The following is a 10,636-nucleotide window of genomic DNA, read 5'->3' as shown; positions in this document are numbered from 1 at the left end:
AGAAAGGTATGCCACTTGGAAAGACAGGGAGAACCAAACAGGCTGCAAACACAATGCAAGCAGAACCCAATGTTTGTTCTTACAGTGGGAGAATCCACTGAAATCACATGAGTAAAATTGACATGATTCTTGTACTGCCAACTTCTTTCAGATTAGTGATATTTTAATAGCACTTCTGTATGCTATAAGAGTGGGAGTTAACTGCTCTTTATTGATCCTTATTTCATATTGTCTGCCAACTTCTAGAAGAGATTCCCCCCCCCACCAATTTGTGCAATTTGAGCAACAGCATTTAGGTTTTGCTACAGCTTAGTAGTTAACTGTGTGAGCCCAGAAGATTCTGGTTCACATCTCAGGTAACCAGTTGGCCTTCAACAAGCTAAACTACCTTAACCAGTATGGTGTAGTGGTTAGAGTGTCATACCAGGACCTGGGAGACCAGGGTCCAATTCCCCCCTCAGTCATGAATCTTACTGGGTGACCATGGGCCAGTCATTGCCTCTCAGCCTAAGCCACCTCAGAGGGTTGCTTGTAGGGATTAAATGAGGAAGGGGAGAACCACCTTGAGCTCCTTGGAGAAAAAAGTAGGATGTAAAGGCAATTAAAAATAATATAAACCCACATTGATTTATATGATAATAATTATATTGGCCTTCCTTAATACTGCCTCTGGATTAATGGTTACTGAGATCATGTAAATCAGAGGTAGCTGAGATAGTGCACTTTAGATGCTGTAGGACTGCAAACACTCATCATTTCTGAACATTGGTTAGCCATTGTGGCTGGCTATTCCTAAGAAATGTACAGTGGTACCTCAGGTTAAGTACTTAATTCATTCCGAAGGTCCATTCTTAACCTGAAACTGTTCTTAACCTGAAGCACCACGTTAGCTAATGGGGCCTCCTGCTATCGCCATGCCACCAGAGCATGATTTCTGTTCTCATCCTGAAGCAAAGTTCTTAACCCGAGGTAATATTTCTGGGTTAGCGGAGTCTGTAACCTGAAGCGTATGTAACCCAAGGTACCACTGTATACCACTTTGTGACATTAACTGCAGAAGTGCTGTACATATGCTGTACATATGCTGGCGTGCTCTGGTCCATGGGGTCACAAAGAGTTGGACACGACTAATCGACTAAACAACAACAACAACATATGCCTGTTTTTCCCAACAGTTTTCAGAAGAAGAATGAGTGTTGCTGTACACAGGTATAAACAGAAGAGACGCGAAAGATATTTCTGAAGTATGTTCCCGCTTGGCCTGTTTGAAACCAGTTTGACCAGCCTGGACGTGCTCAGTTCATTGCACAAGACAGCCGTAGCCACAGGAATGGTGGCAGACCCAACCATGAAGCTAGCATGAAAGAAACATATTTCCCAAAATGTATTTATTAAACTTATTAATCACTTGTCACCTGACAATATGTCACCATATGTGTATGTGGTTGCGTGTTTGTGTGTGTGATATACAGTGGTACCTTGGTTCTCAAATGCCTTGGTACTCAAACAACTTGGAACCCAAACACTGCAAACCCGGAAGTAAGTGTTCCGGTTTGTGAACTTTTATTGGAAGCCGAACGTGCTCTACCAGGGAACACTGGTAGAGGAAGAGGAGTGTGGGGGGAGCGCACTGCCCCCGGCAGTGCAATCGCAGCAGGGTGCCATCGCGACTGCTCCCCCGCCTGCGCTTGGCGCCATGCCCCTGCAGGCGGCGCGCCCTGCCCCCAGGAAGCACGCCAGCCCTGCCCCCACCTGCTGTCTGTCCCCCGGTGCCAGAGCATGAAGCTCTGCCACTGCCTGGGAAGAAGCCCAACTGAACTCAGTGGAACTTACCTCTAAGTAAACATGCATAGGATTGCTACATAAATTGTCACCCTTCAGTTCCTTAGGATTTGGGAGTCAGAGTTTGTAAGAGAGCTAGATTTCAACAAGGAAGATTTGATTTCAAAGCCCCATTCAGCCATGAAGCAAATGGAATAGACTTAGACAGGTCCCTCCAGTCTATTCTTATATTGCAGAATTATTGCAAGGATTGACAGGAGAACCCCATGTATGCCACTTCGAAGGGAAGCTCAGGTATAAACACAATTATTTAATAAATAGCACTAAATTTACAAAATTAAAGGATACTGTACTTTTAAACAAAACACTAATTAATAGTAATTAATTAATTAGTACAGTGATGCCCACCCACTGTTAAACAGAACAAAATTATGATACAGAAACCTTCACAAAATATTTTTTTAATGGAGAGATTTAACTACGTTGCACTGCAAAGGCAGAGGAAACCTTAGTGATTTATAGGCCATCCAGAAATGAAATGGAAGCCAACGCAGATTACCCAAAACTGGAGCAATACACTCCACAAAGCAGGATCTGGAGCTTTTACACCAGTTGTAAAATCCCACTGAGACTACACTGCAGTAACCCAACTTGGGCCTAACTGTTGCTAAGTACTCACTAATTTAACACGGCACTAATTAAAAGAAGTATTTCTGAAGCCATCCTTCACAATACTAATGTTTAATCTGAAGAACTGATATAGTTTCTCTTCTCACTGTATCCAATTATTTTTGTTGTTCAGAAGATCTATGAAACTTGAAATTCATTGAGATTTTTGATGTACAAAAGGAAGTCCTTCTTTGTGAAGTGCATAGGTAACAATTTGCCGCCGTAGGGTGTGGCCACAGCCACCTAATCTTGAATGGTTGTTAGGGGAAAAAAATGTGGATGATAAGACCATTGATAGCTGCTAGTCATGATGGCTATATGCTACATTCAGGTTCAGAGATTATATGTGGGTGGGGCATTTTTAATGCATTTCCTCTTGGTTTAAATGTTTCCTTGTGAGGTTATTGTTGTTTTTAATCTACTTGGGTTGCCCTAGACATGATAAAATGACTAACAATTTTTTTTTTAAAAAAAAGTTTTTTGTGTATGCAGGGCCGTCTTACCCATATGCGCTAGGGGTACGGGGCACCCAGGCACTGGGCTCTCAGGGGCACCAGGCCGAGAGTCCGGGGCCCGAGAGTTGAGTCTGGGGAAGAGCCCGTCCATTGGTTAGAGCACTGCGGCGGACTCTTCTGCTGCAGGTGGATCTGCGCCGCGAGTTTGGGGGCGACCGAGCCAGCAAGACGCTGAGGCGGCCGGCAGGCTCTGCCCTCCTGTGTGCCTGGGACAGGGCAATCTCGGGGTGGGGATCTTTGCACCCCAGCACCGCATATGCTTAAGACAGCCCTGTGTGTGTTTGATCCAGAAGCAGAGGCAAACAATTTGGACAAGAAAATCGGCTTCCAGGTGGAAAAATCAAAATTAGAAACAGAATTGTTAGAACCCAAAACTAAGATTTTGTCAACGATGTATAACCTGCTGTTGAAATGGAATACTCAGGATGAAACGGTGAAATCTGCTATGATTAAATGGGCACAAGATGTTGGACATAACATAATGATGGCTGACTGGGAACAGTTATGGACCACAGGTATGAAGTTTACGGCATGTAATGCCTTAAGAGAGAATATTATGAAAATGATATACAGGTGGTACATGACCCCAGTCAAGCTTGCAAAAATCTACCATTTGCCTGATAATAAATGTTGGAAATGTAAGGAAACTGAAGGTACATTCTTTCACCTATGGTGGACGTGCCCAAGGATTAAGGCTTTCTGGGAGATGATTTATAATGAATTAAAAAAGGTATTTAAATATACCTTCTTGAAGAAACCAGAGGCCTTTGTTCTGGGCATAGTCGGCCAATCGGTGTTAAAGAAGGACAGAACTTTCTTTATGTATGCTACACTACAACAGCAGCAAGAATACTTATTGCAAAGTATTGGAAGACACAAGATCTACCCACTCTGGAAGAATGGCAGATGAAACTGATGGATTATATGGAATTGGCGGAAATGACTGGCAGAATCCGGGACCAGGGAGAAGAGTCAGTGGAAGAAATTTAAAGACTATTTACAGAAATATTGTAAAATTAATGAATGTTAGAATGATGTTGGATTGAAGTTAAGGGGTTTTTAGCTATAATGGTATAAAAGAATATGAAAAAATTGGATTCTTAACAGGTAAATTTAGGTTACAATATATCAAGATTAAAGATCAGGATAAAATAAGGAGGGAAAGGAATTGCTGAACTAATAAATTGAACTGGAATACAAAAAGGGGAGGTATGAGGAGGCCCGGAAACAAGTAAATGAAAGATAAGTGATGAAAAGATTCAATTGTTTTTAACTATTTTTATTTTGTATTTTTTCTTTTCTCTTTTTCATTTTGTAACATTGTAAAAACATATATATATATATATATATATATATATATATATATATATATATATAAAACAGAAGCACTTTCTTAAGTGCTTAGTTTGCTCTTTATGGCTAAGGCTGCAATTCTATGTACCCTTAGCTGGAAGTCAGTCTCACGGGATTCAATGGAACTCAAAGTCTCAGCAGACAAGTATAGGATTAGCACGGTACAATGCAATTCCAGCCTAGAACCATCCCCATATTTGGGGATGCAAAGATGCGCTTTCATAATTGAATTTTTTTCCATTCTTGTCTTGGAAAATATCCAGTCTTTAATTACTTGTTATAAACACTGTCCATTCATCAATTAGCCAAGTCTATCTTTATTAGTTACTCATCTATGAGCTGGTAGGCAATTAAAATGTTTTTTTAAAGATGTTTTCTCATAGTGCTATTACATGGCAGCATATGATATTTCTCATGGAATAATAATTACACGGAATGGTATTTTTTAATTGGCTTTTACAAAAAAGAAGAAAAAAGAAGAAGTGTCAGTAGAACTAACCACACGAGTTCCTGTTTGCCGCATTGCATGAAAACATTTAATTGCCTGGTGTCTATGCAAAGTCACACCTCCTTGGTGCACTTCCTTTTTCAGAGTGTGATTCAGACAAACCACTTCATTCCATCTGCCTGATGCTAAAATCATGTGGAACAAGATGTTTTGATGGAAGCCTTTGAAATACAAAATGTAGATCTTTCTCAAATGTGCATTTAACCTATGAATATATAAAGCCTCTGATGAAAAGTGTGAAGAGTCTCCTGTATTAATTAAGCGAAGCTGAAAACATATTTGGTTGTTGTTATGTAGCTGCGAATTTTTAGCCAGTGCTGTCAAAAGGACTGAAGTCTTTTAATGATCAAATGACAAAGATAAAATAGGTGTCTAATATATAAAGTCCGCTGACACTTAATGGATTTAGTTTTAGCTCTAGAGAGCCTGTCCAAATAAAGAGGCCTTAAATGCTGCTGAAAGACAGAAGGCTACAGCTGGAAGGGGCTTCAATAGTTATTGAGCTGAATCCCAATCCATTGCAGGAAATCTGCTGCTATAACATCCCTGATAAAAGACATGGGAGAATGGGGAAGAGTTCTACTTTGAAGGACAGTCAGTGGGAACAGGTGTCGGGGCTTGGCACACAGGTTGCATCTGAACTGATAGAAGCATGGAAGGATGCAGTCTTCAAATTATTAAGTAACCATTACAGCCCCAGTGTAGAGCTCAATATGTGCTTTAAGCATGCAGATGATGGGCTAAGTATATTGAAGTTTATGGTGAAACAGCAGCTTAGGCACATAGGGTTGGAGATGTCTCTTAAGAGAGCGTCCTCATTCACTTCAGTCAAGCTTACAGCTCCATAATTTTAAAAGCTCTTCTCCGTAGCAGAGAAGATCCATGTAGACAGCAGAGCTTTTACACCTGCAAGGAACTGTAATGCAAGGACACATAAAGAGCAAGAGATTGGATCATTTTTTAATCTAGAACTGGCCTGCGCAAGATCACTTTTCCAGCTGCTGTTACTGCTGTTATAAAGCATCAATGAATCTCTAGATTCAGGGAGCAGCTATAAGACTGGGAAGCCAAAATCAATTAAATAGCCTTCAGATCCTTTCCTTTCCGTGTGTGTGTGTGTGTGTGTGTGTGTGTGTGTGTGTGTGTGATCTTGATTTCTTGTTAGGTTTGTAGTGACAGGGAATATTATGAACAATAAAATGGATGCATTTCTTCCAAGTGCACATTTGTATGAATACTGATTTTGAAAGAGGAATGAGAAATATTCCACAAAACTATTGCCACATCCCCATTTTGAACAAAACTGCTCGGCAAACTGTTCTGTACACAGTTATTTTTAGAAAAGTGAGAAAGGGCACATAATTTGGGAAGAGTACATAATTTTAAGACGTTATCTCTATTAAATACTTTCACAAGAACAGCAGGGATCCCGGTATCAGCGATAGCTGTCGACAGAAATTGCCGTTGTAATGTTTCTTTTGCACAATCTTCTTTGCAAGCTTATATTTTTGCTATAAAAGATAGCTGGTTGGAGTCTAGACAGCTCCTTCAGACATGCATTAGGGCTTATTTTCCATTTGAGCTTTTCCTTTGAAAATCAGTTTGCCTTCACAGAATAGTTCTGCGCTGTGGCATCAGGAAACAGGGTTTTCCAATATGGAAGGGGAACTATTTTGGGGGTTGCGTTTAGAATAATATGAAGTTTCACCCTCAAGAAAGCATGCATGGGAATAGTTAAGATTACTGGGGTTCTGAGTGAGCTGAATTGCTTTCTCAGCATGACTACTGTAATTCTGTTATTTAATTTCAAATTTACTTGAGGGGAGGGAAATATTAATTTATTCCAACAAATTTACTAATTTACACTGGGAAATATTGCAAAATGTGGTACCAGTTGCATGGGTTTATGTTCAAACAATAAAGGCAGATAGGGCATCATAAACATTTAGGGCCAGGATATTACTCTGAACCGATGACAGCAGAGAGAAAAAGTAACATTAAAATGACATTAAAAAAAAAAAAGATTTCAAAACAGTCCATTGGCCTATACCTAAGCTTATTTTCTTAAAAACAGCTCCTGGGCACCAAATGATAAATATTTGATTCTCAGCAGCAGGGAGTCTGCAAATGAGTAAAACAAATTAAGTAAGCAATTGAGCTGAAGAAAATAGGTCATTATTATCCCCATGAATCTGAGGAACATGCCTTTAAGATGCCTAATACTGCTGTACCCGAGGACAGCAGATCTGCACCTGACCCAAACGGCATGTGTTGACACAAAAACATGTGCTCAGCGGAGTGTGTGACCTTATGCAATCTGTAACTAGAATACAAAAAGCAGCCATGTGAAGATTATGCATTCTGGTTTTTTTTTTTTTTTAAAAGAACAACATGTCAAGGCTGACGTTAAGCCAGAGCTCTTGAGGATCACTCCGTGTATGCCAGCTGGCACAACTAGTCCACATTGTTCCCCATCTGGATCCTGCAATTTCCTGCCACAGCCTCTCCTGCTGTCCATTTGCCACTTTCTGTAATTCACGAAGGCTGGTGCAGCTTTCCTCCTGACTATTTCAGGAACAGTGAGTGGGATTAAGGGCTCAGAAGCAGATTTGTTTAACCGAGTTGGGCTCGGTTTTGTGAATATGGTTTTTAAATTAAAAACAGGTTTCTCGGTCACTTTTTCCTCAGCATAACCCACCTCACGGGGCTGTTGAGAGGATAAAAGGAACGTCCATAAGATCCTGGAAAAAAGAGGTGTAAGCACATTGCAATCAACTGACCAATTACAAGGCCTGCTGGAGCAAGCCAATGTCTCATTAGTCCAGCATCCTGTTTTCACAGTGGCCAACCAGGTGCCAACTTTCCTGCATGGAAGCAGGACATGAGTGCAACAGCACTAGCTCTTGTGGGAACAGCTTCCATAGTTGACCTGTGAACTGTGCAAAGAAGTACTTTCTTCTTTCCTAGAAATAGCTTCTTTTTTCCTTACTGAAATCTAAGCCCTAGAATCATAAGAGAGGCCTGTGAGCAAGAGGCAATCCTATCACGCTTGCTCAATCATCCTACACAAAGCTCACAACAATGTGCCACAAATACACCGCAAAATGAGTTTTCTGAGCAAAAAGCGGCGGCTGGCTCAAGCAAGTGAGCCAAGCCCAGTTGGCTGCAGGCAAAAAACAAAACAAAATAAAATCCCATTGTTTGCAGATAATTTGACCTGGGCGTAATTTATTTTGAAGCATGAGATGCTTATATTTCTACATGTCTCTGTCCCAGGATAAAATGGTGTAGCATGTAGTCTGGGCTGGATAATTCCTATGGGGGAAATAGACAATTCCTTCAAGAATCAGATGAAGCCACACAGAAACTCAGGCCCCATCTTCACTATACATTTAAAGTAGTATCATACCACTTTAAACAGTTGTTGCTTCCCCCAACAAATCCTGGGAGCTGTGGTTCATTAATGGTGATGAGAGTTATTAGAAGACTCCTATTTCCCTGCCCATAACTGCTCAGAGTGTTTTAACAGTCAATCCCTCATCCCAGTGAACTCTGGGAATAGTAGTTCTGAGAAAGAAGCCATGACTGTATGGAACGGTATGATACTGCTTTAAATGTATCATACAGATGGGGCCTCTAAAGAACAAAGTTATCTAGCCCAAGAGAGTCCTTAGTAAAAGCTAGCAGCGGCTTTTCAGAAAGAAAGAAAGAAAGAAAGAAAGAAAGAAAGAAAGAAAGAAAGGAAGGAAGGAAGGAAGGAAGGTCACAAAGACAGGGAATAAAAACACAAAAGGGCCTGCAGAACTGTGGACAGCTCCTAAGAAACAAACATCTTCCAGTGACGTCTGGGGCAATACTGAGTGTGACATAGGACAAAAACCCTGAAGACTGCTATCCTCGATAAGGAGAGGATTTCTTAAAGATGTGGCGGTTTGCCCTGAAGCCCAGTGCTTCTTCAACTTTCTGTCATCTCTTTAGGGGGATGGCCTTTATTCTAGGTTAAGGTGGGGGCTCAGGCACTGGTAAAATGGATTATCAGAGGGCCTGAGTTGCCAGTTCTTTTTTCCATGAAGGAGTCTGTGTTCAGCACATCCCAGGACTGGGCCCTCAAGCATTTGGGGGATATGAAGTTCCTCCAATACTATGCCATCACTTTAAACGATGAAGGCATTATTCAAGGCCAGAGACTGTACTATACCATTTTCTCAGTTTTGTTGGCCATCATGGAAATCCTCAGCTTGTTTACTCAGGACAGAAGCAAGTCCCATAGGCATCTGGTTGACTATGTGGGAAAAGGATATTGGACTAGATGGGCTTTTGGACAGATCCAGCAGTTTGTGGATCTTACATTCTGAAGCCTGTGGGATTTGAACTCAGGTGAGTGAGCACAGAACCATAGCCTGCCCAGGCCACAGATCAGGGTCAGGATACTAAGAAACAAAGCCTTACAAATTTTCTTCTTTAAATTTGTGCATACCTACTTGAAGATCCCGAACAATTAGAGAGATATTTTTAGCAATTAATATCATACAGCCCCTTTGAATCCGCTGGGATTCACTACTCATCTTGAGCAGGAAATGAATACATTATTTCCGTCTGATTCTTTTAGGAAGCATTTTAAGTAGGCAGAACATAATTATCAGCTTGGAATTTAGACAAGTCACTATATTAACACCTCTCAGACTGTGCAGGTATATCAAATACACCCGTGCTCTGCTCCGTTTTCAAATTAAAAGATAAATGCTGCTCAGACTTTGTACCTTGATATGGCCTTTATCTACTCACATGATTAACATTTCACAAATCTGAGATGGGGAAACTTTGGCCACCTCAGATATTGTTGGACTACAAGTCCCATTTTCCCTAATTATTGGACATGCTGGTTGGAACTGATGGCAGAAGGAATATAACAATATCTGAAATGCCACAGGTTCCCTGTCCTTGTGTATGTGTGTATCAAAGCCAAAGAACATAACAAAATACTCCCAACTTCATCACTAAAAATATATATCTGAAAACACACACACACTGAGAGAGAGAATACGATTTGTAGTAACGCAACAGACATTTACAAACAGCTCTATCCTGTCTCAGAGAGGAATTTTGCACTGGCGACACCTTTGAGAAAATAAAACCTCATGTACTATTCAGATCATGTTCTCTTTGCAGTGTTGATAGCATGATAAAACTGCGTTCACCACATTCATGGATTTCAAACCCCAGCCTATAATGGAAAGACTAAATTAAACACCTACACTATAACTCAATCTTATGAGGAGGGAGCTCAAGTACACCACAATCACAAGCTGAAATTAGTCTCATGAATTTATTTCATTTCTACCCTATCCTTCTCTTGTTAGGCACAAGGTAGCAGTTGTGGAATTTCCAGGTCTTCCCTCAAGACACTGACCACATCGAGGCCAGCGTAGATTTAGTAAGTTCCACTGTACCATGTGGCTTCACCCCATGCTCTGAGCCCAAGTATATCAACAAATACAGCAATTCTGTTCCCACTCACCTGGGTATAAGCCCTATTGAACTGGATTTATGATCCAATGGATATACATGTATAGGATTGTGCTGCAAAATGGTAAAAATTCCCAGCCTGAGAAGGGAAGGAGGAACAGAGATCTAAAGGAACATACATTTGCAAAAGTCAAATGCATCCTAGAAAGTATTGTGTCAGACACTATAGAACACGGGTGTCAAACACAAGGCCCGCGGGCCGAATCCGGCCCGCCAGACCTCGTCATGTGGCCCGTGTAGCCGCTGCCAGCCGCCAGCCTTCACCTTTTATTCTCGCTTTTTT

General features: G+C 41.0%; 1 long non-coding RNA gene across 1 annotated transcript; it reads left to right on the top strand.

Annotated features, from left to right (window-relative positions):
• The first annotated feature begins 1,163 nt into the window (after positions 1-1,163).
• On the top strand, positions 1,164-5,064 carry LOC308593514. The gene is made up of 2 exons (XR_014010991.1): positions 1,164-1,384; positions 4,912-5,064. It is a non-coding gene; the product is annotated as an uncharacterized lncRNA (long non-coding RNA).
• Positions 5,065-10,636: the final 5,572 nt, after the last annotated feature.

The sequence above is a fragment of the Podarcis bocagei genome, assembly GCF_964188305.1.
Source record: "Podarcis bocagei genome assembly, chromosome: 8".
Classification (NCBI taxonomy): Eukaryota; Metazoa; Chordata; class Lepidosauria; order Squamata; family Lacertidae; genus Podarcis; species Podarcis bocagei.
Note: the sequence above shows the minus strand (reverse complement) of the source record. Positions and strands in the feature narration are given on the sequence as shown.